The 8111-nt window shown below is 33.6% G+C and overlaps 1 pseudogene; it reads left to right on the forward strand.

Annotated features, from left to right (window-relative positions):
• Positions 1-673, forward strand: part of LOC133053551 (eukaryotic translation initiation factor 1A, X-chromosomal-like) — a 37740-nt pseudogene extending 37067 nt beyond the window's left edge.
• Positions 674-8111: the final 7438 nt, after the last annotated feature.

Genomic DNA, 8111 nt, shown 5'->3' on the forward strand with positions numbered 1-8111 from the left:
AACCCACATTTTGAACATGATAGCTATTTTATTATACTACATTGCATTTTATTATAAAATTATGATTATTTGTGTAAGTGTGAAAATTCTGATGAAATTATTGCCCTTTTAAGAAATAGTAGTAAGACTTGGATATCATGTAAGTACTTTCCTACTTCTGTTTCGTAGGAGAAAGCATAATTTGAAAGTCTTTCTGACTGATTTATTAAATCTATCCAGTGTTGGACTGATTTGGTTAGTTACCCAATGGTGGGTGAACTAAATGATCTTAGAGTAACTTTATATATGCCAAGGGTAAGTCTTAGTGCATATATTCTTCATTGTAATGACTTGACAGTGAACTTCTAGAGGTTTCATTGTGATACTTGTTCTTTGTGATGTAGTTTGTAGTTTGTAGTTAGGAAGACTTTTCTTGGAACAAGACTGTTGAATCAAAGATTGCTATAAGAATTTTCTTATATAGTTCAGTGTTTTAGTATTATTTCAATATTATTTCTTTTAATAGGCAATTAATCTAGTAACACCGATTTTATATTTGTAAGAGCATGCTGTTATTGTGTTTTTAGCAAAACTTGATGAAACAGATACCTTTAGTCTGGGAGATGATGATGAAATCCACCTTGATGACATTGCAGTTGATGATGAAGACATTGATGATGTAAATACTGGCTGAACTGTGGTTTTTATTTTTTAATTATTGTATTTATGAAAGTAATAAGAGCTTTACTGTTTTTGGTCTCTGAATGTTGTACAGTTAAATGTATTTTTGAGGCTTATCTATCCATTAATTTGAATATCTGTTAATATTCAGAAATCAGCCACTCAGACTTTTAAACTTTAAAAAAATCTTATGATTCTTGGAATACTTTTTTTTTTTTAAAGATGAATTAGGTCTGACATTGGGTACTCCATAATGATACCTTATTAGGCAAGAGTGTCTACAGTGACACTTCTAAAAAGTTTAGCAGTTTTAAAAATGTGTCATCTCCCAATGCTGGTATGTTAAAAGAAGAAAATCATGTTGAAACCAGCTTGCTGAAGCATTGAAATTGCAGTGTACCCCAATGCATTGTTAAAATGAAGGCCTATTATGTTTCCTGTGTTTTTATGGTTTACATTTATTTGTCTTGTATCACTATAGTGCAAACTCTTGGTTTGGAGTTTGTGGGAAATGGTTTATCTTAATAATAAAACAGGATAAGAGATTTAAATGCTTTACTATTCTGCTATTGATGTATTTAAGTAAAAATTTTGTTGATATGTATTTATTGATTTTCTAGATAGGTGTATCAAGTAATTGGAATGTCAGTATGGCTTATACTGTTGTCAAGCCTGTTAGGCTTTTTCTTTTGGTACTTCTGTAATAAAAATGTAGTTAAGAAACCAAAAGTGCAAAAATGTCAGTGAGTGTTTGATTGGATACTAAGGTAGAATTTTAGAATTGCTAGAACAGATTTTAGGATGTCTAAATTGGATCACTGATCTAGAACACAGATTTTAAGATCTTTAAGGCATCAACATCTTTACTAAGAGCATTTTCAACACTTAGAGAAATTGAATTTTAAGTTGAAGTGAGCAATCACATATTCACTTAGATTATACAGTTTACATTTTTCTACTTAGTCTGTCACATCTGTCCTATTTGTATCAGTCCATGTTATATTTTGATGGATTTACAAATCATTTAGAAAAGAAAACCAACAGACTTCCCTTGTGGTCTAGTGATTAAGATTTTGAGTTTCCACTGGAGGGGTCATGAGTTCAATTCCTGGTTGGAAAAAAAAAGATCCATGTGCTGTGTGGCATGGCCGAAAATAACAACAAAACCCCAAATCATTTAAAGTTACTCATACCGTGAATTAGAATAATGGGATATGGACCTTTAATAGGGAAATTTTTACCAGAATTTTAAACATACTTTTATACATTTTTAAACACATGGTAATACTCTACTGATGTTATGTGCATTTTAAAGCACACCAAAAATGGAAAATGAAAAAAGATTAGAAAATATTTTTGTAATAGTGTGAAATATTTTTTACTTTTTCTGTTCCAGATTTTCTATAATTTATCAGAAGGTCCAAAAGTTTGATGTGTAAGTTTATATTATATATTTATGTTACTTCTGTCATCATCTTTTATATATTTGGAGTTATAAATTATGTAAGTGTTAAAATGAACATCTCAAAGAAGTCTGTTAAATCATGGCTGAAAAAAACCTCAGTTTTATTTTGGAAAAAATGGACCCCCAATTTTATGAGTCAGTTATAAATCAGAAACACTTTAAAATGATTATGTCAGAAGAAAAAAATCCAGTAATTGAAAAAATTCTATTTAATGACATCTTTGTAGTATACGCAGCCCAGTACAGTACTCTTGCCTGGAAAGTCCCGTGGATGGAGAAGCCTGATAGGCTGCTGTCCATGGGGTTTGTGAAGAGTCTGACATGACTGAGTGACTTCACTTTCACTTTTTACTTTTATGCATTGGAGAAGGAAATGGCAACCCACTCCAGTGTTCTTGCCTGGAGAATCCCAGGGACAGGGGAGCCTGGTGGACTGCTGTCTATGGGGTCTCACAGAGTCGGACACGGCTGAAGTGACTTAGCAGCAGCAGCACCAGTTGTAGTATATAGGTGGTGTCTAATGCTGAGAACAGATTTCTTAGAAATGCTGTTTGTCTGTTTAACATTTTGTCCAGTTTTTCCCGAGATTTCTTGTGACTAAATTAATACTATAGCAATACAGCTAATAGTTATTTTCTGTTGCAAAGTGCAATAATTGTTTGGTATATTAATAGAGACCTGAAGGTTGTGACAATTGAGTTGGGGTGAAGGCTAGGAGTCTAACCAAAGAACACTTGAATACCAAGCCACAGAGTTAAGTCTTTCCTTAGAAGAAAAAGAGAACACCTTTCTGGATCTGTGACTAGTAGCTCAGTTGGGGAAAAAACCAAAGACAATGGTAATTAAAACAGCTTGTGTTATTTTCGGTATTTTGTTTAGGTTTATGTGTATTACATCAGAATATTACTTATTCCAGAGTCATTTTTCCCAGTGATTTACTGAAGTTTCACTCCTATGATCAAATTGACTCAGAAGAATTTGAATTAGTACTGACTTTATCTCTTATGGGGAAAATAAGATGCTAAACTTTATTAAGAATAGTTTGCATAATGTATAATGATCTCATAGATTATAGAGCTTTTCTGACAACAGATAGACATTGAAAAAAAATCTGGTTGGTGTCCATAATTTTAGTTCAAAAGGATTTATTTTCCAGATAGTCTAAGGAGATCCTGTATGTAGTATTATAAGAATTTTTTCTATGGATCTGATGTTCTTTTCACTTACAGATCTGACTTGATCTCAGAGGCCTGAGGATTGTTGTACAGTTTGAATTTTGCTCATCACCTGTTAAGAAAAATAAAACTTCAGTATAAATATAGTTTAACGTACACTTGTTTATTTTCATTGTTTAAAAGTATTATATTTCTTTTAGAAACAGATGAAGCTGAATTATTTTAAGTAGAATATTAACACTTTTTTCTTTTACTGTAATGAAACTTAGGGGTAAAAACCACAATATCTGTTGTTAAAACAATGGGAAGAAAGAAAGAAGAGAAAAGATCTGTCTCCTGTTTTACTTCCAGTTAATGCATGTTTTGAATAAATTGCCTCATCATCATAAGCCCTAGTTTCAACCAGTCTGTTTACAGAGTCTTTCTATATTAACCTAGCTGTTTTCTTGAGATTTTTGATAAAATTTGTGGAAAGCAGAAGTTTGCATTTGAAGTTAGTAAGAGGGGCTGTTTTCTTATGTATGTCGCCCAAGTGTATTTTTATACTAAATTTGGTAACAATATTATTTTCATCATTTTATATTGCCACTGTCACAATAAGAGGATTTCCAAAATGCAGGTTTTAGTATACAGGTTAGAGTAGTAATTTTCAATTCATGTGATTAGAAGTTGCAGAAATTCTACATTAAGTGATACTCAGATTTAATTTTCATTGAAAGTTTTGCTCTGTTAAGAGTTTTTAACATCTTTAAATATTTTTGAAGTAAGACAACTTCTAATGATAAAATAATTAGATGGTTCTTTACATATAAGTTATATTGTATGACATTTCATTCTCAAAAGTCATATGCATTGTAACCAAATAGTTTTGAGTTTTATGAATAATAAAATTACAATTTACAAGTGAAAATTAATTTCATAAAAATTGTATAAATTAAGTCTTTCATAAATTTATCTCTTAGCTGAGATAAGGGAAATGTAGAAGCAACAGCTAAAAAACACAATAAAATGTTGCATTGAGTATATTCTGGCCTTCCTTTCTGTTACTGGTATATGTTTTATTGTGTGTATTTTGCTAGAAATTTAGATGCTAACCTTGGTTTTTAACATTTTTTTTTGAATGTGTCTGCCGTAGTAAGATGAAAATTTAATAACCTGAGTTAAATTTTACATATCTTTGGTGAGAAAAGATTAATCAAATAATTTCTAAAACTCTTTTAAGAGTTTATATATAGGTAATACAACTTTTGCTGGTTTTGGTATCATAAAAAAGGGGAGTCAGTCCTTGTATGGTTTCATTTCCCTTCACTGTCACTTTATTTCCTAAGTTTGTAGACTGAGTATGTACATAATTCAGGGAAAAAGTTCACAGATGTGGTTTGTGGTTCTTAATCTTTGGAGTTCCTGAACACTTAAAATAGGTGAATATATTTGAGATTGAGGACTAGTATTAATACTCTTAAGAAAGCAACTTCAGAAGTTAACTTCATGCATAATCAAAACTTTCTGGTTATTTAGTCTTCTATACATACTTTCCTTTAACACTTAGCCAAAAATATCAGAATCTGCTTACATGATACAGTTCATAGTAGGTAGATAGCCACTTGAAAAACTTCTCTATGGACTTTCTCCAACAAATATGGTTTGCCCAAAGATTTAATTTACTTCAGGTTGTGTTTGGTATTTGTCATGATCTGGTTGTTTTTTCTAAAAATTTTACATTGAAGTCCTAACCCCCCAAAATGATAGCAGTGGGAAGGAGGGCCTTGGGAGGTCATTACACCACCATGAGGCAACTAGTAGGAAAGGAGTCACTACTGTTAGAAAGGAGACCCCAAAGGGTTCACCATGAGAAGACACAGCAAGACTCGGCAGTTTGCAAATCAGAAGAGGATCCTTCACCAGAGCTTAGCCTTATTAGCACCCTGATCCTAGACTTCCAGTGTCTGAAACTGAAATTTTCTGTTGTTTATAAGCCAGTTTGCAGTATTTTGTTCTAAAAACCTGAATGAAGTAAAACACTGGTGACAATGTATTCTTTTCTGTCTCTAGAGTAACAGTGAAGCAGTAGTGCTTCATCTTGAGTTGCTTATGTGCATTTGTCCATGGAAGAATTATTTTGATACATGTCATGTAGAAATTTTATAGATAGCATTTTTGTAAGTCCTAGAAACTTTAAAAAAAAAAAAATTGAACGTCCTGCATTGATTGGTGCTTAAAAGTAGATGATCTTTATATTTCCCTTCCAATCACTGGAAAGATTCTATAAGCTGCCCTAGAGAGGGAAAAAAATGGTAATTTAATGGAGACTGTATGCTTTTATTTTGCAAGATTTTGGCCTGTAGGGGCACAGTTCTTGGCATGATAATTGGACACTGCTGCTGCTGCTGCTGCTGCTAAGTCGCTTCAGTTTTTTCTGACTCTGTGTGACCCCATAGACGGCAGCCCACCAGGCTCCCCCATCCCTGAGATTCTCCAGACAATAACACTGGAGTGGGTTGCCATTTCCTTCTCCAGTGTGTGAAAGTGAAAAGTGAAAGTGAATTTGCTCAGTCGTGTCTGACTCTTAGCAACCCCATGGACTGTAGCCTACCAGGCTCCTCCGTCCATGGGATTTTCTAGCAAGGGACACTACCCTCCTTCAAATCAGATGTTGTTACCTAGGTTCAGGAGATACACAGGACCATGAACTCCCAACACTGAAATTTCAGAAAGCAGCTCATTCATTTTTTAAATTACTTTAATGGGAGGATGATTACTTCTCAATATTGTGTTGGGTTTTGTCTTACATCAGCATACACCAGCACAGGTACACATGTGTTCCTGCATCCTGAACCCTCCTCCTGCCTCCCCACCCTATTACTCTGGGTTGTCCTAGTACCAGCTTTGGGTGCCCTGCATCAAACTGGCACTGCTTATCTGTTTATTTATGGTAATATACATGTTTCAGTGCTATTCTCACAAACATCCCACCCTTGGCTTCTCAGTTTCTCTCTTTTGCTGCCTTGCATGTAGGATCATCCTTAACCATTTTTTAAATTCCATATATATGTGTTAATATATAGTATTTGTGTTTCTCTTTCTAACTTCACTCCTGTTTAGAATTGACTCAAATGCATTCCTTTTTATAGTTGAGTAATAATTCCATTGTGTATATATACCACAACTTCCTTATCCATTCATCTGTTGATGGATATCCAGGTTGCTTCCTAGCTATTGTAAACAGTGCTACAATGAACAATTGGGGTACATGCATCTCTTTCAGTTCTGGTTTTCTCAGGGTGTACGCAGGAAGTGAGATTGCTGAGTGGTATGGCAAGTTCTCTTCCCAGTTTTTTAAGAAATCTCCACACTGTTCTCCATTGCGGCTATTCCAGTTTGCATTCCTACCAGCAGTGTAAGAGGTTTACCTTTTTTCTACTCCCTCACCAACACAATTGTTTGTAGACATTTTGGTGACAGCAATTCTGACCAGTATGAGATGAAACCTCATTGTGGTTTTTATTTATAATCTCTCTAATAATGAGTGGTGTTGAGCATCTTTTCATATGTTCAGTAGCCATCTGTATATCTTTAGAGAAATGTCTGTTTAGTTCTTTGGCCCACTTTTTGATTGGATTGTTCATTTTTCTAGTATTGAGCTTCATGTATATTTTGGACATTAATTTTTTGTGAGTTCTTTTGTTTGCCATACTTTTCTCCCATTCTGAAGACTCTCTTCACCTTGCTTATAGTGTCCTTTATTGTGTGAAAACTTTTAATTAGGCCCTGTTCATTTTTGTTTTTATTTCCATTACTCTGGAAGGTGAGTCATAGAGGGTCTTGGTGTGACTTCTATCAGAGAGTGTTCTGCCCATGTTTTCCTCTTAAGAGTTTTATAGTTTCTGGTCTTAGATTTAGGTCTTTAATACATTTTGAGTTTATTTTTGTGTATGGTGTGAGAAAATGTTGTAGTTTCATTCTTTTAATATAGCTGACCAGTTTTCCCAGAAACACTTGCTGAAGAGACACTTTTCACAATTGTATATTTTTGCATCCTTTATCAAAGATATGGTGTCCATAGGTGTGTGGATTTATCTCTGGACATCCTATTTTGTTCTGTTGATCTGTATTTCTGTCTTTGTGTCAGTACCATACTGTCTTGATGGCTGTACCTTTGTAGTAGACTCTTAAGTCAGGAAAGTTGATTCCTTTAGTTCCATTCTTCTTTCTCAAGATCGCTTTGGCTATTCCCTTGAATATATGCAGAGGGCTATTCTCTCTGCATTCTCTGCATTTGTGTTTCCATACAAATTGGGAAATTATCTGTCCTAGTTCTGTGAAAAATACCACTGGTATTTGATAGGGATTGCATTGAATCTAGTAGATTCAATGGTGAATGAATCTACCTATAGATTGCTTTAGTAGTATACACATGTTCACTATATTGATTCTTCCAATTCAAGGCCATGGTGTATTCCTCTATCTATTTGACATCTTTGATTTCTTTCATCAGGTTTTATAGTTTTCTATATAAGGTCTTTTGTTTATTTAGGTAAATTTATTCATAGCTATTTTATTCTCTTTGTTGCAATGGTGAATGGGATCTTTTCCTTAAATTCACTTTCTGATTTTTCACCATTAGTGTATAGGAGTGCAAGGAATTTCTGTGTATTAATTTTATATTCTACAACTTTACTATATTCATTGATTAACTCTAGTAATTTTGTGGTGACATCTTTTGGGTTTCCTTTATGGAGGACATGTCATCTGCAAACAGTAGAAGTTTTACTTCTTTTCCAGTCTGGATTCTTTTTGAATTTTTATTTTTT

The sequence above is a fragment of the Dama dama genome, chromosome Y (assembly GCF_033118175.1).
Source record: "Dama dama isolate Ldn47 chromosome Y, ASM3311817v1, whole genome shotgun sequence".
NCBI classification, from domain to species: Eukaryota; Metazoa; Chordata; class Mammalia; order Artiodactyla; family Cervidae; genus Dama; species Dama dama.